Raw genomic sequence first — 26,493 nt, 5'->3', positions numbered from 1 at the left:
AAAGACTGGTAACTTGCCTAAGGTTGTAGAGCCTGTGTGTGGAGAGCAGAGACTGGAACCCAAGCCCTCCTGACACAAGGCTAGGTCTTCCCCACCACAAACTCCCTCCCCCCCCAACACACAGACTCAGTCCAGCCCCGGCCTTGGCCAGGGCCCCAGCAGTAAAATGGGGCTAGAAAGGGCTGTCTCCCAAATATTCTCGTCTCCCAAAAACCTGATACATAGCTCTCTAATGTTCAGTAACTGGTACAATACTTAAACAGACTGCATAATCAGCTAACAAAATCCAATGCTGTGTATTTAATCATTAACATTTTTAGGCTATGGAAAATGCACGCTCCTTAGTTTCCGGGTGAGCTGGGCTGCTTGTCGGGTACAACCAGGCTCCAGTTATAAGGACTAGAAGACAAGGACCAAGACATCCTTGCGACCCGGCCAGACTGGAGGAAAAACTCAGTCCTCTCATGAAGACCTTAGGGTTCAGGCATTAGAAACAGAGGTTGATTAAACTAGGGTGGAGATCAGGGATTGAATCCTGGTTCCTGGGAAAGAGCACAGCAGGGAAAGTGATCAACTAGAAAAAACATGGAAGGAATAAGTGGAAGAAAAGATGAACACGTTAAAGACTTTTCTGAATTTTAAAGTTCTCTGAATTATAAAAACAAGAGCAAGATATCAGCAAAATAACCACAGACTTTGATTCTTACACTCCTACTCTCTATAAAACTATACTTATATGATTTATACCTGATTTGGGAGTAAATAATGGGTGTGTAAAGTACAATAAGTGCAATAAGAAAATCATGAATATGAACTCCTCTTTTAACTGATTAACATTAAACTTGTAAGCTAGTTAGAATGCTATGAATCCACAATTCCATCACATTTGAACATTTAATTTTGTCAATGTGAACGCTACTATATAAACCTCTATTAACTTTTTTTCTGCCTCTTGGCTACAGACCCTATAGACTGCTTTAAAAAAAGATAAAGAGAACTACTGAAATTAAACTATGCCACCTGCAATAAAATAAAGAAAGAAATAAAAAGTGTGCCTTCATGAATAGGCAATGCTGCACCACTTTTCCACTAAAAGGTCTGTTTTCTAAATTACCCTTCATAAATGTGCAGAGCTCACAGCTGGGGAGTCAGGCATTCCCACCTCACATTTGCTTGTACATATTAGAATCCTGAAGAGACTAATCAGGTATTCCCCACATGTAAATGATTTCAGGAAACTAGATATTCCAAATAAGCTGCTTTTGTTGACTTATATATATAGTATTAAAAACTGAATTTGTTTCTAATTTGCATGGTTTTGCACACAGAATATTTTCAGTTCAATTTAAACATTTGCCATTCACTTCCAAAGCACTATGCTTTGGAAGTGCACATGCACATCAGGACAGGGACACAAATAACTCCACTGGTGACGAAGAACAGCCCCCATGAAAAGTTCAAACACCAGACTGTGAGGACACTACCGCAAAATCACTTCCCAAAGCCTCATTTTCACCAAAAACCAAAGTAATGATTAATGCCACTGTGCAAGATTAAGCTTGCTCTTATTTTATTCAAGCTTTAACAATCTAGCCAATGGAATCATTCTTCCTCCTGCTATGGAGACCTGGTCAGACCCACCTCTGGTCTGCAGCATGCCTGCCGGCCCTAGATCAATAAGCCCTGTGTTCTTTAATACAGAACAGGAGCCACTAACCCAGCTGATTCTTTCTGTAGTCATCAATCAGGGTTAGACTACAGCTTGTCTCATAACCCACCAGAAGATGGAATGTCTGCCGCATACTTCCTAGAGAGATGCAAGGACACATTGTACGAGATCATTGTCAGCAGAAGTCAGATAAACCAGTGAAAGGGCCATCAGGGAGGAAGAACTTCCAGAAAGAATAGTGTTCTCATTCCCTGACGTGACACAGAAAATTCCACATGAAAGTGGTTAGTTGCCAAGGGTTCCAGAAGAGGCATCCTTGCCCCTGGACATCAAGTCCATATGATGAAGCCCAAAGGTCAATTTAAATTTAAAGGTCAATTTATACCTCCATCGAGGATGGGGTGATGGGTAGATGGACCAGGTTCACTGGGTGGACGAAACCCACCAAGCACCAAACAATAACATGTCCTCACTCAGTATTTGTGAATTTAAACAAAAGTCATTGCCTTACAAATTCTCTTTGGCAACTTTCAGGATTTTTTTTTAAGCAAGTAAACCCTACCCCCAACACGAGGGCTCCAATTCATAACTCCGAGATCAATGCTTTACCAACTGAGCCAGCCAGGCACCCCCTCTTTGGCAACTTTTAATCTTGAATTAACCAACCTCCTGTAGCTGAACTTTAAAATTCCGTGTAATGGTAAATCTTGTTTTGTAACTGGGAAGTTCACCAGGGGAGAAGCGAACAGCACCGCCTTGCCTTATGGGCCTGACGCAGCAGCGTGGCTTCCTACCGCGGGCCCCTGGGGACAGCGCCCTCCTGAGACCTGGTCACTCGCTCAGGGCCAGTGACAGAGCCGGTGCGGCAATGAGCTGGGCAGTGGCAAAGACCTGGTCTGCTGGCTCATGGCCTCCGTCAGTACAGAGAATGGAGTCCTCCTCCGTCCCTGCAAGGCGCGGCCCGGCCCGAGCCCGTCCTGCCATCACGCCACGGGCCTTGTACACACGCACCTCAGGCACACTCAAAGGCCCGAGCCTCCCCCCGAAAACGAGGCCCGGGGCGGCAGGAGGGTGGGCTCCTGACTGCGGGTACCGTCAGGGGTGGGGGGCAACCCCAAGCCTGTGTGCTCCACAGTTGTCTGGATGCCTCCAGGGAGGCTGCGAGGAGGGCCGCCACCTCTCCACGGCCCAGGCTCTGCCCCTTGCACACAACAATGTCACTGTGCTTCCTCCCACCCATCCCCGGCCTCAGAAGGCCTGTCTTCCCCTAGACTTCACCACCAACTTTCTGTGATCCGGGTCATCCTGCCGCATCTCGATTTTCTAATCTACACGTAATTACAATCAGCTACATGAAAGCTACTTGGCACCTCTTCTCACACTTTCTTCAGACTATAAAGACACCTCAGAGAGCCCTGGACTAGGAGTCAGAAGTCCTATGTTCATCTGTATCATCAGTCACCTAACAAGTGCATATTAAGCCCCTGCTACATGCCAGGGACCAAAGTTACAAAGGTGAACGGGCAAGACAGACAAGGGCCCGTGACCTCAGGAGGTTTTGGTCAAGTCATTCGCCATCTTTAACTGAAATCAAAGGACTTGCACAAGGTCTTTTAAGTCCCTTCCAGCTCTCCTATTCTGTTCTCCCCGCTTTCGTGCCAAGAGGGGACTGAAGCATTCTGGAATGTTCTGCTTCCCTGAGCAGATGCTATTTTTACTCCACGTACATATAGCTCAGGCTGCAGACGTGTGACTTATCTCCATTCTGCCAAGCATAAACGACTCATTTTCATCCCAGAGTTTATTAGACAAGTGGAGCCCTCCTCCAGAAGGCCCACTGGCAGGCACAGCTCGGGCTCTCTGGCACAGAGACCCTCACAGCCCCACTCCTTCCACACAGAGGAAATCTGGTTCCTTCAGATCAAAACTACACAAAAACAGGAGCAGGGCTGCCAAGGCTTCCTCACATGTCGCCTGGGTTTGTTTATTTCTTCTTCATCAACTCACATCATTTCTGACACTGCACTTCAACTTCCTGGACACAGCCAGGGAGAAAAGCTTTTAAGATGCACTGAAGTACGGCCAACTTCTGATTAGCCACGGTAATGGAGGAAAGGATCAGCATGGCCAAGGCAAGAGGACTCCTGCCTCTAAGTCCCACAGGGCACAGATTCTTGAAAAGAATGGGGAGAAGTGTTAGGGAAACAAGTGAACCCCCCCCCCCAACTGCCCTCAGTTAACATTTCAGGAAACACTTGGCTGGAGTTTTGCTTTCTGGGAGTTCCCAAGAATACCACATCTACGAGAAAGGGAGAGGCCTCCAGTTTCCATTATCACTTTATAGGGGGAAATATCAGCTCCTGAATCAATGGGGGAATAGATTTTGATAAGAACTATACAAACTGAATCTATGACTAAATGTCCTTAACAGTGCTTAAGGTTTTTATTAGCACATCTTCAGAAAAGTTTTCTGTTTCTCAGACCTAAGTTCACAAATACTAAGCAGAAATGTATGCGGTAGAGGGGGAGAAGCTGGAGAGAAGGAAGCAATCAGCCGTGAGATAGTAGGAGAGTGAATGAAGATGCTCATGGGAAAAGCTGGGCCCCAGAAACCAAGCAGCAAGCAGCAGGGGTGTGGACACTTGAGGTCACTGTTCTTCCTGATCACACTCACGGGCATTCCAGAAGTTACTCAACACTTCATGACGATTTCAGACATACAAATAGCCCTCCCCATGCTCCCCTCTCCCATCCTTCCCAGCCCCCACCCCCCCTTGCCCTACCCACCCTGGTCCCTTTGCTCCCACTCCCCGGGCTCCCTTGGGGAATGGTGCCAACTGGTGGCTGGTGCAGAGAACTATTAATCACTACTTTTCTCCGGTTCCCTTGGAAGAATCTTCATCATTCTCTTCCTCTTTCCTCTGTTTCTTTCATAATGACCAGAGAGAACCTAATTTGAAAGTTAAAAGTCTGGAGGGAAGCCCGGCTCCCCTACTGCCCTCCTGGGAGACGTAGGATAAGACCCCGAGCCTCTCCCCACCTCACTCTCTTCTCTGTAAACCCAGGTAGGAGGATGTGCCTCCCGAGCAGGGCTTTGGGATGTGGCTGACATGAACACACACCGGGAACAGGACAGCGCCAAGCAAAGAGCGGCACAGCTCTCACCTTTCTGCCGATCCCCCCGGTAAGATGTGACACCTGAACGCTACTCCGCTGTCAGGCATGTGACGACCATCATGCCCCAAATAAATAAACTTGTCAACAGGTGACTGGCAAGCCTGCCCCAGAACTAAAGCATGTGATCCCGATTCTAAAGGCGCTCTCTTGCCTGGTGGTTCCTTTATTTTCAGGGTGAATGCCACGTTCTGAGCGATTGGCAGAGCTCCACCATGTTGGGACACATACCTGTTGGGATCTACTGCTGTGAAGTCCCTAACTCAGAGAGCCAGAGAACCTGTGCTCCCGGCCCTGGTGCCTGGAATGGTGACTGTGCCTCCCCAGGCCCTCCCCTGGTGCCCAGAAACACAGCCGCAGGCCTGCTGGGAGGGGAAAGGCCAGCGCCCACGAGGCTCCGCTGCATCCACAAATGCCATCCCACCATGATAAAGACCTCAAAGAGGATAATGAAATTATCTCCTCTGCCTTTTATTCCTCAGTAACAACCACAAAATTAGATGAAATGACCCCTTGTTCCTCTAATTTAAGGCCTATTTTATTACCTTCAACCCCAATTCTCTCTCCTTTAAACAGATCTAAGACCCCGAAGACCCAAAAGCCAATGGGATTAGTAATTGACAGCTCCTTCCTCCAGGCCTGTTCTCCAGAGGGCGCTTCTCCTTCCTCGAGGGTGGGGTCACAATCAGTTCAATCTTCATGCTTCAGAGACATCCCCTTTGAACAAGATCAGATGTTTCTCCACCCCTGCCTGGTGCTCCGCTCAAAGGAGCAACAGCCCCTTCTGGCTCAGAGCATTAATGTCAACTCAGCCAGAAAGGCAAAGGCAAAAAGAAGAGGTCAACACGGTTAATTGTCCACCAGGCTCAGATGCAGGCCCCCTCAAACTCGCACCTTGGGAGGGCTGATCACCCCCATAAAATATTAACTGCACTTTGAACCTAGGAACAAGGAGAGTGAGGACTATTTTCCCCAGCCTGCTGGGCTGCAATGGGAGCTCCAGCTATTTGTTTTCTTTTTCAGTTTGTGGCCATAAAGGGGAGAAGGACACTCTGCAGCAACTCCAGGCAGGCGGGAGGGAAAGGCAGGGAAGTGAGCCCCAGGCTTGGCTGTCAGGAAATAAAGGAGAGGAAAGATAAGCATCAATGGCGGTGGTATAAGGAGAGCCAAGCAGGGCTTCCTCCAGCTTTGAAGAAGGGACCCGAAAGAGTACGACTGCAGAAGCCCAGAAGGGACCTGAGAGGACAGGATTCCAGGAGCCTCAGAAACCACACCGTGTAAGAAAGGCTTTATAGAGAAAAGCAACCATTTAAAATTTAAAATGCAGAGTATTTACTCTTCATCATTAAAAGAGATGAAAGAGGAAATTCTTTTACCCTCTTTTACCTATTTGGGAAAGTTACTTTTATTGACTAGTTATCCAAAGGCTTCCTTCCAACTCAGGGCTGTAATTGTAAAAAGATGCTAAGAAACTGACAACAGCCATTTCTTAACTGAAAGAGGACGTGAGAATGATCAAAACAACAGTTGCTTCAAAAAGCAAAAGTCCAAGATATTCCATTTATAAGCAAGTCTACCTGGAAACAAGTACTTGTAAGTTACCTTTGACATCAACAACAAGCTCCTATAGTGAGTAAGACAAACCAGCCAACAAATCACAGCTGACAAGCGACCTGATCAAAGTACAAAGTGGCTCCTAAATGATGCATTGGCTGTGCCCTAAACATGGAAAAAAAGCAAACTCTTCCCAAAGATGTCAATTCCTGGGTGCAGCTTGGCAATGAAACTTGAAAGCCTATTTTGGAGACTTTACTTCTTCTTAAGAAGAAGAAAAGATAAAGGCTGAAGCCTGACCAAAAAAATCAAAGACACCTGAAGGGAGAGGCACCATTTACTGTGTGTATCTGCAAGTAGCTGAAGTCTGGGTTCCCTGGCATTTCAGCGATGCAGGATGTGGCCAGTCAGAGACCAGCACGCTAATGATACTGGAGTCACAGTTGCTGTGTCCGCTGGTTGCCTTTGCTCTGATGGTTCCCAAACGTCTACCCTGGATACAAGGGGCCCATGCTGGACAGTGTCTTTGGATCAAGGCCAACACTCCAAACAGCTATAGTAAACATACACGCACACGCACACAGGCCCTGATATACAAATTCTACTGCTGAGGCACCAGAAACCCATCTTTAGAAACAGTAAACATTTCATGAAAGAAGAACCTCCCTCCCCCAAAACACAAAGTTCAGAAACTCTAAGAAAATTCAGGAACTATATCACTTCTTGGGCTAATTAGAATGAAGTGGGGTAGTCAAGATTCAACTAGAGAAGGCTAGTGAAGTGTGTCTGAATGCATATGTCTGTGTGAGAGCCCCGTACAGAGGGGGACCAGCTCAGTACCTTGATGACTTGATCTACCTCATTCTCTTTCTAACTACAGTAGGCTCGTGTTGTAAAAGAGGAGTCACTCTGAGAATCAGGTGAGGCTCAGTGAGTTGCTAACTCTTACCAACTGGTGAGCACTCCCCAAGGATCTGGCGGTGGAAAGAGGAGACACACAGCCACCACCTGACATTCAGCTTCTGTAGTAATAGTGCAACACACAAGAGGCAAGAATACCTCAAATTCCCAAAGCTACTAAAAAACTAAAACTCACTCCAATTTTAACATCTGGGCTTTTAAGTTGTAATTAATTTCCTCAATTTATTTTTCAAGTGTAAGAGACAAACTGGCTTCTACGGAAACTGGAAATTCCTGGGCAAAGCTGAAGTCCTCACTCTTCCCCAGCCCTAGGAAATTTTAAGAACATGAATAGGGTCAGCTGAGAGTCAAATTTCTTGTACTGCTTTGTCTTTCACTAAATTCCTAACCAAAGCAGCTGGAAAGGCTGAACAATAAGTAGCATTAATGTAGCAGCAAGATGGGAAGGCAAAAGTAAAGACTCGAGACCATACTCTCCTCCTATGTGAAGACCCAGGTCTCACTCTGGTTTCAATATTCAGTGAACCACCACCCTGGAGGTTGCTACTCCCCACCCACAGGATGAAGCAAAATGGCATTGAGCCAGTTAGCACACACCTCAAGGAACCCATTGTACTGAGAAGTTTGGGGGAGACTGGGTTGCGCACTGATTTAAAAGCTTTTTGTTAGAATTAGCTAAACCTCAACTGTGTTTTAAAACGCATGCCCAAACCACTCAGAAATATTTTTATTTCCTCGGTTGTAAATTGGGAAAGTCTACTGCTTATTCCTTTACTGCCTATACATTTAGACACATGTTCAATCCCAGGGCTGACCAGGGCACCCGGGGTCTGGTTGACAATGGTCTCTCCCCGGGTGGCCAAGAGGGCTGGCCGCTCTTGGCTACAGGCTGTGGTTTAGTACACTAGTGCTCCATGACCCGCTTATTACTCCACACAATGACACGAAAATGTGTGACTTACCCTTTTCATCAGGGGGAGGAGTCTAAATTCCTATTGACTTAATATATTATGGTAAATTCTCAATTATGCATGGCAATATGAGCAAAAAGGCATAGAGCTGATCCAAAAAGACATTCTATGAATCACTTCACTGGTTTAGAAATACATTATGATTCTTTTTTGTGGCCAAGCCATAGCTGAGCTTACAAGAGTTTGGTTTTTTTCTTTTTCATTAGACATATTTATTCATTTGTTGAAAATCTCTTCCATGGCAGGAAACATGCTAGGTGGGAGATGGCAGCAAAGGAGCTCACAGCCTAGAGGAAAAAGTTGTGTGCTAACGCAGAAGTAAAGCTCACCTGGCAAGCGAGCGGCCGCATGAGCCGAAAAGCAGTGATGGGTTCTGCTGTAAAGCCGGGGGAAAGACTATGCTCCACAAAGCCTCTCACTGAAGCAGTCTGACAATAACAAATGAAAACTAAAATTCTGAAAAGAATTCCAAAGGACCAACTCACATGGATGGGAGAAGGGAGCCCGTCTCAAAGAAAAGTATTTGGTAGTGAGAAGGCCAGCAACAAACGACCAGGAGAAAGCCAGTCAGGTACACATCTTCACCCCATTAAGTCTCAACTTCATACCTTACAGGTAATGTCTCCCTACATATACAGATTTCCTTGATATGAATGAGAACTTTGGGTGGTCATGAGAGCGCATCATGATGGCTAGAGTTTTCCTACAACCCACCTGAGCATGAGCTGGTCCTTACCTGTATGAGCGCCCTTTCACAAGGAGCAAAAACCACAATCCAGCCGTAAATTCAAGAGTTTGCTTCCCAGCTTACCTGAAAAACAACAGGAAAGGGCCATTTTTGTTCATTTGGAACAAGCAGTCTTTTAATGTTTCCAGGGCAGACCTGCAGACCTTGCCCAGGGCTCTTCGGTCTCTAAGCAGAAAGCCTGGCTGGGGGAGGGTGGGTCACAGAGACTTGGGTTAAAACCCCAGTGTTGGAACTCAGTGACAGGGTAACTGAAAGCCAGGTACGCAGCCTACCTGTGCCTTGGTTTCCTCCCTTGCAGCACCCATCTCACAGAACAACCATGCCATGCCTAGAGTCATATGAATGAATATGTGATGGGTTCACCGCCCCTGGGAGCTTATAATCCAGAGAGACAGAGAAATAAACAGGCAATCATCAGGAGCCTGATGCAGCTGATAGGAGCTGAAGAGAGAAAAATACAAGGTGATGTGAAGCCTTTACAGAAGCCCTAGCTGGTCCCAGTGGGGTCAAAGGAAGCTCGCCAGAGCCGGTGATGGCTATGCTGAGGTCTGCCAAGCAGGAGTTGTCCAGACTAAGAGGACAAGCAAACAGCCTGCCAGGTAGAGGCACCCACAAAATGAGATGCCCTGGAAGCAAGAAGAATATAGTGAGTTCACCAAAGAAAGGGGTCAATGACCACTGGAGTATTTCGGGGGCCAAGAGGAAGACTGGCAAGACACGTAGCTGTAACAGGAGGGAATCACAAAAGGCCATGCAGCCATTCTAGGAGAATAAGGCCAAGGCGAGTCTATGAAGGGTCTTACACAGGAAAGTAACATGGTCCAGGAACACCACAGACAAGAAGGTGCCAGAGGGAGGCAATGAGAGTCCAACTCAGTTACTCCGAATGCCATAGTTGGTCTGTGTAGGGAGGACCGAGAGAGAGAGAGAGAGAGAGAGAGAGAGAGAGAGAGAGAGGGGGGGGGGGGGGGGGGGGCTCTAGGGCTAGGAGCCTTCTGGCACTCCAGGGAACCACTACTTCTGAATTACCATCTCCTCTGGCCTGGGGCAATTCCCCACAGGCAGACACCCCATGGGGAGTGTCCTGCCCCAACCCACCCTCCACCCTCGTGGACTTCCTAGTCCACGAGTGCCTGGTGTCACAGTAGTTCTCAGAGTGTGGTCCCCAGAACAGCAGCAGCAGCATCAATTGGGAATGTGTTAGAAATGCAAATTCTCAGCCCATCCCAGACCTAGCAACTCAATCTCTGAAGGTGGGGCCCAGCAGTGTGTGTTATTAAAAGCCCTCCAGGGGTGTCTGTGGGAGGTTTAGTCAATTAAGCTTCTGCCTTCTGCTCAGGTCATGATCCCAGGGTCCTGGGACTGAACCCCATGTTGGGCCCTCTGCTCAGTGGGAAGCCTGCTTTTCTCTCTCCTCCCTGCTCAAGCTCTCTCTCTCAAATAAATAAACAGTATCTCTAAGATAGATAGGAGCCCTCCAGGTGATTCATTTTTATTTTTTTTTAAGACTTTTTATTTATTTATTCATCAGAGGGGGGGGGGCAGAGACACAGGCAGAGGGAGAAACAGGCTACATGCTGAGAGCCCGAGCAGGATTCGATCCCGGGTCTCCAGGACCACACTCTGGGCTGAAGGCAGCAGTAGCGCCGAGGCACTAGGGCTGCCCCCTCCAGGTGATTCAGATGCTCCCTAAAGGCAGTAAGCACTAAATGGGTGCAGTATCAGGACAGGGGTTGGGGAGAGCATAGGGCTGGCCTGGCCTATTACTTACAATGTTCATTTTTGTTTACAAGAAAATACATAACTTTGTTGGTGCTTGGAACCTCTCCTATTTAATTTTTTTTTTTTTATTTAATTTTTAGGTATGTACCTAATATATTTCTTATTTTTACTTTCATGGTACATTGACTGTGTTTCTTAATTTGAGATTTCGAATTTTTTAACAAGCAGCCCAAAATAATCTGGTGCTTTTTTGGGGTGGGGGCAGTTGTTATTGTTTTTCTTGGTTTTTCTTTTTTATTTTCCTTCTTTCTTTTCTTGAAAAAATAATGAGTTGGAGTAATTGACCTCCATAAAATAACATGAGGTAGTACTCACAGCCAGGAAGTTCATCAATACACATATATGAAGTCTAACTACAGTTTAAAACAATGATTATAAATATAGCAGCTGGGCTGGAAAAAGAGCACAGAAGAAAACTAGAGAATCCCTTACTGTAGAAATAAAAGGACTAAACTTGTCAGGCCAACGTTAAAAATGCAATAAGTGAGATGCAGTCCCAAGGGGAAGCCTCAAAACAAGAAATTTTAAGGACCACAGAGGCAGACTTAGGGAATGCAGCCACTTACTAAAACAATAACATTCATATCATAAGGGACTCAGAAGATGAAGGAGAGAAAAGGTGGGACTTGCTCAGCCATTAGAAATGGCAAATACCCACTATTTGCTTCAACGTGGATGGAAATGATAGGTATTATGCTTAGTGAAGTAAGTCATTCAGAGAGGAACAAACATTGTATGTTCTCATTCATTTGGGGAATACAGACAATAGTGAAACGGAATATAAGGTAAGGGAGAAGAAATGTGTGGGAAATATCCAAAAGGGAGACAGAACATAAAGACTCCTAATCCTGGGATAGGAACTAGGAGTGAAGGAATGGGAGGAGGGCAGGGGTGTTGGTGAATGGGTGACCATCAATGAGGGGGTCACTGCAGACTGATGGGTAGAGAGGCCAGGGCCTACCGCTGCGGGAGGATTTCATTTCCCCAAGAAATGCCACATCCCCTTCTGCAGGCTACATTTGCTTTAGGGCAGGCAAAGGGAACTCCAGCGTCAGGAAAGTGGACACACACTTCTCTCACTTATTTACTCATTCATTCATTCATTTTTATTTTTTTAAAGGTTTCTATTTTTTTTTTAAAAGGTTTTTAAAGTAATCTGTGTACCCAACATGGGACTCAAACTCACAACCCCGAGATCAAGAGCTGCGTGCTCTTCCAACTGAGCCAGCCAGGCGCCTCTCATTCATTGATTTTTAAATACGGAATGCTTCCCAGATTTGTCTGCCGTCCTTGTGCAGGGGCCACGCTCATCTCTGTATCGTTCCACCTTTAGTATACATGCTGCCGAAGTGAGCACACACTTCTCCTTTCAGACAATGCTTCTCCTCCCACCTAGATATAGAATCTGACCACTCCAGAAAAGAAACAGGCCATCCAGAAAGCTCCATGTGGTTACATGCAAGGGTCAGGTTTCTTTCTGGAGTGTGGAGCACCCTCTGTGGTTACAGAGATACCAACGCCCAGGAGCCATCAAGTAATTCGAGGTTGAGAAAAGCTCGATTCAGCTCCCTCTCTCTCTGAATATCTATCTTCTCTAAGAAAGAAAAAAATTACTCTTCCTCTCAATGAAAGTCTATTTCTCTAAAGAGCAGACAAATTTTTATAGTCTTATGTTTCTATAGTGCTTGCTTTTCTTTCCAAAACATATCTCCAAAACATAGACACAGTATTCGGGTCAACAGAGATCACGGGGATACACTGCGTACCCCAACCTCACTCAGCTTCCGGAGTCGGCCCCTCTTGGGGCAAAGCCACAGCGAGAGTGGCTGAGCTGCAGGATGTCCAGCAGGTCAAGCAAACCGTGGAGTCCAGGGGCACAGCAATGCTGCAGAAATCCCCAGCCTCCATTACACCGCACCCGAAGGCCACACAGCCCAGCTCCCCAGCCTCCGCAGCTGCTCTGTGCAGGTGGTGCCCACGCCGTCTAACAGCCTCTCGTGGGCCCCACATGGCCGATCCACCCTGCACCCCTCACTGCCCACACCAGGTAACTACTGTTCGCCATCTCCCCTACCAGACTCTCAGCTCCCTGAGGGGCTCAGGAAGCTTGTGCTGAACAAATGACTGAATACCCAGACCGACAGACTCCCCTATAATAATAATTTCAGGCCTAGATTCTTCCCCTCATGTTCTCTAGCCCAAAGAGGTAAGGTGACTTGTCCAAGGTCACTGAACAAGTTCATGGTCACACCACAGGAGGCAGGATAGATGGTTCTCAGTGCTTTCCAACACTCACAGGCTATGTGTTCCCACCTTTCCTGGGCACCAGGAAACCAGCACCCCTTGAAGACAAAGCTATTTTATTTGTAATAGAGTGGGTTGGTTTGGTGTGTGTTTCATCTCAAGACTCTGCCCAAGAGCATGAAGGAACATTTTGTGAATCAGAGTTAGGGCCCTAAGCCCAATCTAAAGACACAGCAGGGGCTCTGGGGGCAGCAGGGGTAGGAAATGGCCACCAATGAGGGCGTGGGTCAGTCTTCATAAAACTTTCCAGAGTTCTGATGCCTGGGATGTACTTCTGTGTAACTTGTCTATCATTTCAGGCCTATTCAGCCAGCAGGGGCAAATATAATCTCCCAACTCATCATCATGCTATTCTGAAAACACACTGTAACACTCAAACAAGCTCTGGCTTTGGTAAAAGAGAGGATGTCAAAGTTCAGAGGTCAGCCTGGAACTATGAACTATTCTTTGCAGATAAGAGAGAGAAAGCATGAGACAACATACACTTTCTAGGTGGCACGGGGTCTCAGAGGAGTCAAGCCCTTCTCAGAATGGACTGGGAAGAAGCCCCTACGTAGTGGAAGGAGGGGCTCTCCTACTGGCCAAGTTCACCTGTTAATAAGCAGGCTGGGAAACTGAATAATTCCCAAGCTTTTCTCTGAAAATTAAACGGACTTTTAAAAAAGAACAAAACAATCCCAAGTATAATCACAATGTTTAATTTTAGTTCTCTTACATAAATTACCTGGCTTTTCATTACAACTGGTCAAGTATATGTGAACTAGCTTCATGAGATAGAAACATGCCACACACATGATCAAGGCTATCTGAGTCCCTATAACACAGCATGTGTGCACGCACGTGTGCATGCACACACACACAGTGAACAAGGACCTGTTCTTTCTGGTGCCCTCCCAGGTACCCTGGCTGCTGGTGCCTGCCCTACGCGCCTGCTGCCTCTAGCCATCCTCTGTGGCACTGCTCTCCTTGTCCAGCGCCCACACTTCACCCCATCAAAGTCAGAGTCCACTCTCTTCATCCACTGATCTGAGCTAATTGCTTTTGGGAAGCATCTGATGAAGTTATTCTTGTTAAGGTGTAAATAAGAAATGTATTACCTGTCCTACTGAATAAGAGGTTTAAAGAGAAGCATTTCACCCAAATTTCTCTAATGACAGAATTTACGGCACGACAGTTAAGTGAATTCCCCTCTATTTTTAATAGATCTGTTTATTACTCCCACTCAGCAGCTCAGGGCGGGGGAGGGGGGGTTGATGCTGTCATACATAATTCAAGACATACCAGGAATCTTCTTAATCTCAGTGACCGTCTTTAACACCATCCCTACGGGGATGTCCCTGACAGATGTTGCAGGTGTACCTGTCAGGAAATCACTAGTAATAAAGATTCAAATAACCACAGATCTCTGGCATGAGGGCTGCCTCTAATGTAGTTTTTGATGGGAATGTAAGAGTGCCAGAATCACCAGGGAAGAAGCCCTTTCTACACCCCTCCAGTCCCATCACACCATTTCCTACTTCATCTGCTTCATAAACTGATGTGGCCTCCAGGGTGGGGCTGAGATGTATCCTGGATTTGAAGAAAGGGAAGTTAATGTGGATAGGATGATATCCTTGGGAAGCCCAAGTCCTCAACCTGTCTGTTCATTTGGATCAGAACCAAACTGGCTGTGGAGGATGAGGGCCCCTTCCTTATCCATTTCTAGGCAGCTTTTACTCCAAAATGGGACACTCATCATCCCCAGCTGTCTGTCTAACCCAAAGTAGGAGAGGGTGTGGGAAAAGTCAGCTACAGGACATTCCTTAGACTTCTCCATAGAGGTCCAAAGCTTATAGCCTAGTATTTCCAAGAATGCCCGAAAGCACTTCATAGTCAGTGTCTATAAAACCTTCCTAAAAATAACAGCTTCATAGAACTGACGTCTTACACTGTTGAAAAAGGGACTCTCTGATTTGGTCCCATCTAAGATAAGGGACTCTCTGTAAGAATAAAAGCATGTGTCAAGATAAAAACGAAACTGATTCCACAGGGACAGAAGACAGCTCTTCACAACCAAGTACCCAAGAGACTAAGAAAGAACACGTAAGGGTGTCCCTCAGACATGGTCAACATCACAGGCTCAGACAGATAGGTTTCTAAATCAATGTTTCTCTACATTGGTGTTTCTAGAACCTGCCTGACCATAAAAACTACCTAGAAGCTTAGTTTAAAAAATACAGATCCCCAGGACCCACTCCAGTCTTACAAAGTCAAAAACCTCAGGGGAGAGATCTATGAACATACATACATACATACACTTATTTATAGTCAGCGAGCCCAGTAAGGTATCAAGTTTCATAAATGATACCCCCCCAAAATACATAACTTTTTTTATAACTTTGTAATTACGTTAACTGCAAAGTTACAAAGAATATGGGAAAATGCAGGTTCAATTAGAGAAAGAGCCTTCTTTAGTTAAAATTATAAAATATAGAGGCACCTGAGTGGCTCAGTAGGTTACGCGGCAAACTCTTGGGTTTCCGCTCAGGTTGTGATCTCATCCCACAGCAGGCTCCACATTCAGTGGGGAGTCTGCTTGAAGATTCTCTCCCTCCCTCCCTTTCCCAGTGTGTGTGTGCACACACATACACTTTTTCTATCTCTGTCTCTCTCTCTCTCCTACTCTCTCTCAGATAAATCTTTAAAAAATAAATACATATAATAAAATTATGGAATATAGTCAACATGTAATGAGGTAATCAACTTAACTAAAACTTACGAAAACAAAACCTACCCTTTAGGTCAATCATATCCCACCTCAGAGACCCTCAGAACACTCTTGCTCTAAGGACTAAAGGGAAACACTACAAAGCTATTCTGGGGGCCATTACCGGCCCTCAGTCTCATGCCAATAGAGACCAGCCCTAAGTAGCAGGCAACCAATTCAAAGTCAGACCCCAGAGGTGCCTCCTGGTTATCACACTTTACAAGTTCCAGCCTCCAGCTGACTAGTTCATAGTCTTATTTGTAGCCTAGCTGCATGTGAGGCCTGGCTACTCAGAGTGTCTGCAACAGAACCGCCAGCATCAGTGCGGCAGGAAGCCTGCTAGAAACATGGAATCCCTGGCCCCACCTGAGCCTGCTGAAGCAGAATCTGCATTGTAACAAGATTCAGGTAATTCTTGTGCACACTGAAGTTTGAGTGTGTTGATGTGAGATTTTACCCCCAGGTCATCAGCCTACCCACTTAAGCTGCAGACCCTCAAAGGCCTTCTTCCCTCAAGCTTTTCAGTCTTGGTTTGTCTTGGCGCCAAACACCATGCACAGGGTACAACAACTAGCTGATGATCCAAAGCCCAACTTTTTAGGGAGTTAGAGTCAATAAATACTGATAATCTCTTACATTCTCCTCTGGCTCTTACATTCCTTAGAAGGCTGAAATACGGACCCCATGACCATAAATCAATAGATAGGATCCAAAGTCAAACAATACCATGGAATGCTGGCTCTCTTGATTCCAACACATTGTTAATGAGGGCAAGGTCACGAGTATGATTAGCTTCCTCTGTACAGTGGCACAGACTCCAACCCTCTACCCTTTGGCCACCTACAAAGGCTGACACACCCCTGGTTACTAAGAAGACCCAGAAAAATGACAGGGGGAGGCTTAACAGAGCGGCACCAGCAAAAGAACTCCGAGAACTTCAATGACTGATGAGCAGAATGTATCAAGGAACACAACACACAGCCCAGAGGGTGGCTGACATGACCGATGACCACGTTAGAATTCAAAATTATCTGCAACGGGAAGTCCCACAGTCAAGACTGTAACAATCTCACACACACACCCGTAAGCAAGAGGAAATCTAACCTGATGGCACTTCTCATTTTAAAATGTTTTTAAAACACTCCAGTTGTATTGGCTAAAGTAGCTGCCAAGAACGCTAACATACTCTTAGGGTCCACAGGTCTAGTTTCGGGCCAGGGGAAGCAATGGCCCCTCCACAGCAAAGCTGTTCAGATGATCCCAAACAGTCCCCTGGCCACCTGGCCGCACAAGTGAATACACCACCTGTCCCACTTTTTCATCACCACCACCATTTGGGTTCTTATAATTAAGTGTGGCTCCTTTACCTGACTAACAGCCCTTTTAGGCTTCAGGTTAGAGTCTTAGCTTAGCTCCCTTTGATGCTGCCCTTTCTTTACTAAGAGAGAAAAAAAACTACAGACCTCAGCACAAACTGAAAAAACACATATACAGACAAGATGACCTAAGTACACTCATTTACCAACAGGATTCACATCAAAAAGACCCACAGTCACCTGCATAAGCCAGCACATAGTACAGCATAAACCCATGCAGAATTAGTAATTAGGTCAGCAAATTATGAGCTCCCAGTACAGAAGAACCTTGAAAGGGCTACTATAAAAATGAGCAAATGACAGAGGATAAGTATCTGTTTAGACATACTTCTCTCTGTACGATCATCTTCTAGGAATAGACAGCCATTTAAAAACTTGGATGGCATTTTAGACTGTTTTTAAAGTTGTGGCCCATGTTTTTCTTAAGTCTATACTGAATACACAAGTGGCAGTCATTTATTAAGACAAAAGGACTGCTTACAGGTAAGTCTGCAGTTCCCAGACTATCCAATCCATTATTTTTAATTTCAGGAAAATTTGGTGTCTACGGGCAATAGAAAGAAAAAGCTTAAAAATGTTAAGAGGTTAACCGCCCTGCATAAGTGTGTGCCATGCACTGCTTACCTAAACATTAAATGAAGCTACTGCCCACACGCTTACAACCATCCTTAAACAACTGGCTAGCTGCCTGAAAACTGGAAAACAACATGTGAAATTCGGCCCAACGGCAGCCTGCCCCAGGAGAAAGGAAGCTTGAACTCCAGGTGCCCTTGACAACACAGCTCAGTGTGGAAAGAAAGAAAATGCTGAACAATAGAATCAGTAGAGGAAAAAGCACCCCTCTGATTTTCCAGGCATGAGGAGAGATTGCTGCTAAAGGGATATTTCAAATCTCACTGCTGGTTTGGGTTCTAATGAACACGGATATAATTTTTAAAAAGAAAGAAAGCTAACATGTCAGTGTAGTACCTATTTAATTGAGTACTCACCAGATTTAATTCATGAGTTCCTATCTATCAGAAGGATATTTACCTGCTTATAGAAGCGAAACACTTTTCAAATCACATTAACAAGGTTTACGAAAACATAAAGAATATATGTATGGTAAGGAGTGGGTTCATCCCTATAGTTCAGAGGAAGCCACCCCACTCTGGCTGTGGGTCACAGCACCCAACCCTGGTTGTATCCCCCAGCCTCCCACTATGAGCAACTATATTTGTAATAAATAGGAATTGCAATTCTTTTTAAAGCAGAAACCTGCTTTATAATGGATGCACCACAGATTCAAGGAGAGGGGCAGTGTTGTGGCCAAAACGATGTGCACCCGCACGCACACAAACCCACCAACTATTTTGCTCTGATTTTACAAGTAACGTGCCATTTACAGAAAATCTGAAAAAGAGAAAAATAAATAAAATAAATAGTCACTTGTAATCACACTAGCCCAACATGAACAGTTGAAAGTTCGGTCTACATCCTTCCAGTCGGTTTATGGCTACCAGCTTTCCTTTCAGTGGCACCCCAGTTAAGCAGGCAAGGGTGAGGGGTGGTGTTCTTGCTGGTTACACAGAATGACAATAGTCAGTAATCCCCACTGGTCTAACCCTAAGTCCGCAGGAGTAGGGGGCCTAACAGTGCACAAATCAAATAGCAGGCCTGCAATTTAACAAGCATTCACTGGGCTCTATTTTGCACACTTTTAATTATTCCACAAATGAATGAAATTCAAATTAACAGCAGTAGCCCTCCAGGGCCATATGGTGACTTCAAAAAAGAAGGCAGATAAGCCTCTCCTTTGTGACATGAAAACAAAAGTTAATTCTCCTAGTTCAAGTTCTCAAGGCACCTACAGATTCGGAGCCTTCTTCCTGTCTTTTATTTTTTAATATTTTATTTATTTATTCATGAAAGTCACACAGAGAGAGGCAGAGACACAGGCAGAGGGAGAAGCAGGCTCCATGCAGGGAGCCCGATGCGGGACTCGATCCGGGGACCCGAGGACCACGCCGAAGGCGGCGCTAAACCGCTGAGCCATCCGGGCTGCCCCCTTCTTCCTGTCTTACAGATGGCCATCTCCTCACCATGTCCTCACACAGAAACCTCTGCAAGGGGAGAAAATTAGTGTTGGGAGAAAGGGTGTAAGGAGCCATTGGAAATAAAGACCTGGGGACCACAAGCATGTGTGCAGCTGCCTTCCAGCCATCCAGGGATCCCTCGACGTCTGTGCACCTGTAGGACATGAGACACTCAGCTCACCCTGACATACCCTCAGCTCCACATGCAGGGAGTGCTTTAAAAGGCCCCTATTGTTGTAACACCCTCGCCTCATACACTAGCCTAGGCTGCAAGGCCTCGGTGTATTACCCTTAAGTTGCCAGTAGCCAGGACACCTGGTGACACCTCATGGGCTATTCTCTACACACAGAGGACACAAGGAAATAACTGTTTTTATTGCTAATGTCACCTCAGGAGCTGTTAAAGACTGTGTATTACGGACCCGCTGAAACCATCAATATTCTTCACTCAAATACCATAACTAACTCGAGAATTCAGTACTTAATGTTTCAAAAACCATGGGAAGAGCTTAAAAGCTAGTTTGGCTGCACTGTCCTACTTTGGAACCTCAAAAATTAATCCAAGTAAACACCTCGGAAGTCTTCCTTAATTTTGACTAAAATATTTTTAAACAGTGTCCAAAACACCACTTAATCAACAAACATGGTATTAAATTCAAATCAGAACAAACCCACAGGAGGAAAAGTCAAAATACACTGAGGTTCTCCTTTCTTATCTGGCATGTCTCAGAGTCCAGGTTGGGTCCTTCTCTTGACCTAGCTGATGGTATTACGGTTTAGCTAAGAAAACATGCAGATAATGAACCTCTTTAACCATATTCAGTATTTAATGGATGCACACAAAAGTACTTTACTTTCTCAGCAAGTAGAGGTCATCTTACATTTTCTTAAATATAACACATGCCGTATGACTTAGTTCAAGTTGCTATAACAGAATACCATAGACTGGGTGACTTAACATTTATTTCTCACCGTTCTGGAGGCTGGGAGTCCAAGATCAAGGCTCTGTCAGCTGTGGTTCCTGGTGAGAATCCTCTCCCAGGTTTGCAGATGGCAGCCTTCTCTCTGTGGTGGAGGAGGAGCTCCTGTGCTCTGGTCTCTCCCATCTCCTCAGGACACTAATCCCATCATGGGGACTCCACCCTCATGACTTCATCCAAACCTAATCACCTCCCAGAGGCCACAGCTCCAAATACTACCACACTGGGGATTAGGGTTTCCACATGAATTTTGGGATTTGTGTGTGTGCTACGTGTTGGGGGGCGGGGGGGGGGGGGAGGTCATCAATTTCGCCAGTCATACACCCTAGCTATTAAGTATGTTCAGAGCCATTCTAAGTATATTCTTCTCAATGATTTCTGGTCAAAATAACAGAAACAGATCTCACCATGTCTGTAAAATAACACCAGGAAGAAAATGGTCATTTAAGGCCAAGGTCAGGGGCTTAATTATCCCCATTAGGGCTGTTGGAAGGATGAAAGAGAAAAATTCTGTTACAAGGACACAAATTACTCTCACCCTGAGCACTTTTAGTAAATCTCCAACAACCAGGCAACCACTTGTCACTACTATAAAAATCACTCCACCTTTCATCTCTAGCTTCGGACCTCTCTTCCTGCGTGTGTATACCCAGCTCTCTGCTGGGCATCTCTCCCCGGAAGGCTCACAATTCAGTCTGGGATTCAACTGAGCTCATGAGTCCCCACCATCTCCTCAAACCGACGTTCCCGGCAGCTGCTTACCTCAGCGAATGGCGCCATGACCAGACCAGTCACCCCAGACTCGGTCTCACTAAGTGCCCACATGCAAAGATGACCAAGGACGTGTGACCAATCTCTCCTGGCCTCTTGCCTTCTTCTCCAAGCCCCTCCTGGACTCCTGTCCTAGCCACCCAACTCACTTGTACCCATTCTGGTCTCCTTGTCACCCAGCCCACTTCACGGCCACCCAGTTCTTTCTAAAATACAACGAAGCAAGTCAATGCCCTGCTGCAAATTCTCCATTGTTCAGCCAGTTCTGGAGATGAAGTTCAGGTTCCTCAGCTCACACCCTCAGGGACATCCTACACAACCTCCCCTCCAGGCCACACCACTCTCAGAGCCCTGACTATCTTACACCTTGGCAAGCCTCCTGGACTCCAGTCATGCAATTCTTATCCCATCATGTATTATTGTTATGTTATTTTAAAAGTAATGAAAAAGAAAACCTAGAGGGAGCATGAGGAAGCAAGCATACACTCTTTTCTTTACTCTTTCACTTAGTCGTGCCTTACGCAGGGAGGGATTGGTGAGTGTTTCAAGTGCCACACCAGATTCTTCCCTGGACACATCTGGGTTTTATAAGCGGATGATCAAAACTGATCTTTAATTCCTTCTTTGCCTTTCTGAGGCTCAGAAATCTCATCTCAGAGACAAAAAAACTATTTGTTTTCATGGCATGTTGGCTGATGGTTCTACTCACCCACTGCTCAAACTGGACACAAACTTGTATAAAGCATGGGAAAAAGAGGCTCCTCTTTCTCCCGTATCCCCACAGAGAAGCCACAGGACTGGCTGTCCCCTGTCACTACCTGCAGCCAGGTCACTTCCCTCTGAGCAGGCTGGTTTGTGGAAGGGAAGCACAACCAGCACTCTGCTTTCCCAGTACTCTTCTAAATCAAAAAAAGAGCCCCCACCCCCCCCCGAAAAAAGAGCCTCGGAGTTTATGGAGGTGCTTTGCACACAGAGGTGGCTTCCCCAACTAAACTGTCTACCTCTGTGAGAGAAGGGGCCTACTCTTGGTTCTTGCTGTGTTACCAGAGGCTGGAACAGAGCCTAACCCATGGTACAAGCTTCATAGGTATTTGCTGAATGACAGGGTAGAAGAATGGATGAATGAGCAAATAGGGAGTCCTCCTAAATTGGAAGAGCAACATAGAGCATAATTCCCCTGCTCAAGAAATAGTGTGTTGCTAAGAATGCCTTTTGTTCACTTTGTATTAGATACAACCTTAATAAAAACTCTGGGCAGTGTATCATTAGCTCCAAAGCATACTTTAAAGTAGCTTTTTGGGGAAAAAATCTAGAGATTAGATATTTACTTACTGTTTGTATTTTGCCAAGAGCATAAGCATTGAGTAAAATGTTGCTTTTAGGATTTCCAAAGATGAGACACCTTGTGTCCACCACTAAAGTTTCGTTGTTGTTGTTGTTGTTGTTGTTGTTGTTGTTTTTCATCAAACAAAATTTGGATCTTTACTTTCATGGGACTGGAAACCTAAGAACTGCCATCACAGGGTCAGTGAGGCCTGGAATTGCAGGCCATACATGTGCTCTTGCCCTCAGAGCCACACAGAGCCTGTACTCCCTAGACCTGGAGTCCCAGAGAAGGCTGACCAGAATAGGCCAAAAAGATGCAGCTTGTAAGTTCTTGAAAGATCAAGTATTCCTGTCTGTGGGCTGCCAGAGGCAGGGGTACAGCCTCAACACACGGTCTGCCTAAGCAACCAGAGTTCGCTCTAAATCAGGTATCCATTCAGGCTCTTTGAATGGCATTGCTTTTTCTAGGGCATTTGAAATACTTGACAATCAACATTTAACATTTTCTGAGCACTTAGCACAAGGCACCACCCCAAACTCTATACAAAAGTAATCCTAGTTAATCTTAAAGTTAGTCTTTGACTTGAACTCTTAGTGCCACCAATTTAGAGACACAGAAACCAAGGCTGAGAGGACTTAAGTAACTTGTCCAAAGTTCAGACAGTAAGTGGCAGCACCAATTTGAGTCTTCAGTATTTTGGCCTCCTACTGGGTCAATTCTTTGCAATAAAGAATTTGAGAAGCTGCAAACAATGTTCATTAAAAAGGACTACATACTTTTCTATATGTTGTTTTTCTGTCTTCTACTATGGAATTTTCTTTTCTGGCCTATCCAGTTTCTACAGTGAATTCTCTTTAATTCATCAGTCCACACGTCTTCGTAGGCAAGTGCCATCAATTTTGAGGCCATCTATGTGGATGAGCAGTATACATTACTTTTTCCAGAAGGCATCACTTTGCTCTCATCCACAAAGATCCTTTTTGCCTCCTAAAGACAAATTACTGGTTCATGGACCATGTTTCAAATTATATTTGAGAATGTTCATTTGTAGAGTAATTATTCTGCCTAATTGGACTGCTCTAAAGACAAATGATTCTCCCTCCCTGCCCGCATCATCTCCCGCAACATACCATGTCTTCTTTCCTGGCATAAAAGGTTTGCTGCACCCTTTGCAAACCACAACCACACACACTACATGCCCTCTGTTGTGACCACTTAGAAAAAAATATTATACCACAACAGTGATATTACTTCAAATCCCTCAAATATTTCATTAGCATCAGATTTCTGAATAGATGAATCGCAAACCTATCACAGTCTGACAGCAAAAAGAAGTGAGAGTCTTGGGGTCGCCTGGGTGGCTCGGTGGTTCGGCCCAGGTCGTGACCCCGGGGGACCCCGAATCGAGTCCTGCATCGGGCTCCCTGCGTGGGGCCTGCTGCTCCCTCTGCCTGGGTCTCTGCCTCTCTCTCTCTCTCTCTCTCTGCGTCTCTCATGAATAAATAAGTAGAGAAAGAAAAGAAAGAAAGAAAAAGAAAGAAAGAAAGAAAGAAAGAAAGAAAGAAAGAAAGAAAGAAAGAAAGAAAGAAAGAAAGAAAAAGAAATGAGAATCTTGGACTTTATTTCTTTTCTGTATCTTTCATTTAATCTTCCCACTAGCCATGTGTTCCCTATCTCGTAAACTTGAAAAGAAGTCTTTTTTTTTTTTTTTTTTCCAAGACCAGGAGGAAACAATCAGAAACACCCAGGAAAGGTTAGCGCCAAAATCTCGGCACCGACCCTCGCGGAGCCCTGGCGGCGCTCCGCCGCGAGAGCCAAGGGCCTGGGGCCGCCGCCGCGAGGTAGCGGCGGGGGGTGGGGGGGGACCCGGCCGCGCTCACACCTCCTCGCTCCCGCTCCGCACACTCCCGTCCACGCCGGCTGCTCTGCGGTCCCAGACCCAAGTTCTACTTCCACGCGCGGGTCCCCGAGGCCGACCTGCGAGCTACGCCCACGACCGGAGAAAGAGGACGGGAAACGCAGGAAGCGGCCCGGGCCCGACCGCGCCTCGCCGTGTGCCGCGGGGCAGCTCGCGCCCGACCCGGGGCTGCCCTGGGCCCGGACAACGGTCGGAGGAGGACGGCCCCTTCGCTCTTCTGGCCCTAGGACCCGAGCCGCGGCCCGGGGCGCAGACCGGGGCGTGGGGACGCCGTGCCCCGACCCCGACCCCGGCCCCGGCCCCGGCCCCGACCCCGGCCCCGGACGCCCCCGAGCTGCGGCCCCGCCGCCCGGAGCCCGCCCGCTCCCGCTCCAGCATCCGACGCCCGGCGCGTCCCGGTCCTGGTCCCGGTCCCGGTCCCGGTCCCGGTCCGCCGCCCCCTCCTGGTCCCCTTCTCGGTCCCGGTCCCGGTCCCGGTCCGCCGCCCCCTCCTGGTCCCCTTCTCGGTCCCGGTCCCGGTCCCGGTCCGCCGCCCCCTCCTGGTCCCTTTCTCGGTCCCGGTCCCGGTCCCGGTCCGCCGCCCCCTCCCGGTCCCGGTCCCCCTCCCGGCCCCCCTCCCGGGCCCGGTCCGCCGCCCCCTCCCCGTCCCGGTCCCGGTCCCGGTCCTGGTCCCCCTCCCGGTCCCACTTCCCGGTCCCGGTCCGGGTCCGCCGCCCCCTCCCCCTCCCGGCCCCCCTCCCGGGCCCCCTCCCGGCCCCGGCCCCGGCCCCGGCCCCGGCCCCACCACCCCGACTCACCGGGCTCCGGGCTCGCCGCCCCCGGGGCTCCCGGTCCGCCTGGCCGCCGGCCGCTCGGGAAGGCGGGGAGGAGGGCGCGCGGGGAGGAGGCGAGGCGGGAGCGCCGCCCTCGGCGGCCGGCGGGCGGGGGGCGGAGGGGGGCGGAGGGGGGCGGGGGGGCGGGGCGGGGCCAGAGCCGGCCGCCGAGCCTCCCGCCCGGACCGGCCCCGCCGCCCGGTGGCCGCCCGCGTCCCGCTCCGGGGCCGGCGCTGGGGAGGGTCGGCCGGGCGGTCCCGCGGCGGGGGGCGGGGCGCCGGGGCGGGGCCTGCGGGGCCCGGGGCTGGCGGCGAAGGGGATCCCGGGGGGCGGGGCCCGGGGGCAGCTCCAAGGGGCCGCGCGGGAAGGCGCCGGGGCGGGGAGCCCCGGCCTCGCCCTCCTCCCCGCCTGCGGGCTCCGCGCATCCCGCCGGGGCCGGGCCGACCTCCTGCCCCCGAGGGGCCCACGCGCCCGGTCCCCTCCGCCAGCCCCCGGGCTGCCAGCAAGCGCCGGGACTCGACGGCCAGGGGCTCGGGCGACAGCCGTCCAAGGCCCCGGAGGAGCACCGCGGCCCCGCGGCCCCGCCTCGCGTCCCGGGTTCCTTTCTCCACCACCTGCCTGAGCGCAGACCCCGCGGCCCAGCTCCTGCCCCGCCGGTTCTCGGGGTAGGGTCCCCGGGGCCGCACGTGCTGGCCTGGCCCGCTGCCACCTCCCGAGCTTTGAGGGCCTCGCCGCGTCCCTAGCACCGCATCCCTTCCCGACCCGCCTGCCGGTCCCGGGTCTAGAACGCGGCCCAGGCAGGCCGCTTCCTGTTCCAGAAGCTCTCGGAAGCCCTTTACCACAGAGAATTCCGAATTTAAAACTCTTCTATTCAAAACCACCCCCTTGCCCACTCCTCAGAGCTTAGCTTGCCAGTGGGGACTCCTCCCCCCCTCCCAGAAGGTTCCACACTGTATCCACTTGGGAGCTGCCGATGCTCTTGCCAGAACTGGAATGCTCTCTTTTATCTCCCCCCACCCCACCCCACCCCACCCCACCCCAGCCAAATTCTACTTATCTTCGTTGAAAAGAGTTTGTAGTACATTTCTTCTATAAAAGGATGTATGTGTTCTTCCAATTTTTGTGAAATCATATGCTAGAAATAACAAGGCTTATGGGGGAAATGGGGTTAGCAACAAAGGATTCCAAATCAATTTTTTTAAGATTTACTTATTTATTTTAGAGCAAGTGAGCATGTGCACTACTGAGGGGAGGGGCAGAGGAGGAGAATCTCAAGCAGACTCCCCCCCTGATCTTGGAGCCAGACCTGGGGCTCAATTCCACCGCCCTGAGATCATGACCTCAGCCAAAACCAGCAGTCATGCC

General features: G+C 48.0%; 1 protein-coding gene and 1 non-coding gene across 8 annotated transcripts in view; both read right to left on the bottom strand.

Annotated features, from left to right (window-relative positions):
• The window catches only part of LHFPL2 (LHFPL tetraspan subfamily member 2), a 153,743-nt gene extending 128,504 nt beyond the window's left edge, over positions 1–25,239 (bottom strand). For 2 of the 7 annotated variants that reach the window (XM_072736943.1, XM_072736948.1), the window contains exons 1-2: positions 25,114–25,239; positions 9,026–9,100 (exon numbers count right to left, since the gene is read on the bottom strand). The gene's annotated coding sequence lies outside the window, so the exon portion shown is untranslated. Of the gene's footprint in view, positions 1–9,025; positions 9,101–20,292; positions 20,386–25,113 lie in introns of those variants that run through there. The other 5 variants (XM_072736944.1, XM_072736949.1, XM_072736950.1 and 2 more) reach the window with 4 other exon arrangements.
• On the bottom strand, positions 12,073–12,176 carry LOC112919772 (U6 spliceosomal RNA). The gene has a single exon (XR_003234966.1). It is a non-coding gene; the product is annotated as a U6 spliceosomal RNA (small nuclear RNA).
• Positions 25,240–26,493: the final 1,254 nt, after the last annotated feature.

Source organism: Vulpes vulpes, chromosome 14 (assembly GCF_048418805.1).
Source record: "Vulpes vulpes isolate BD-2025 chromosome 14, VulVul3, whole genome shotgun sequence".
NCBI lineage: Eukaryota > Metazoa > Chordata > Mammalia > Carnivora > Canidae > Vulpes > Vulpes vulpes.
The sequence above is the reverse complement of the archived record's forward strand: the minus strand, read 5'-3'. Positions and strand labels throughout refer to the sequence as shown.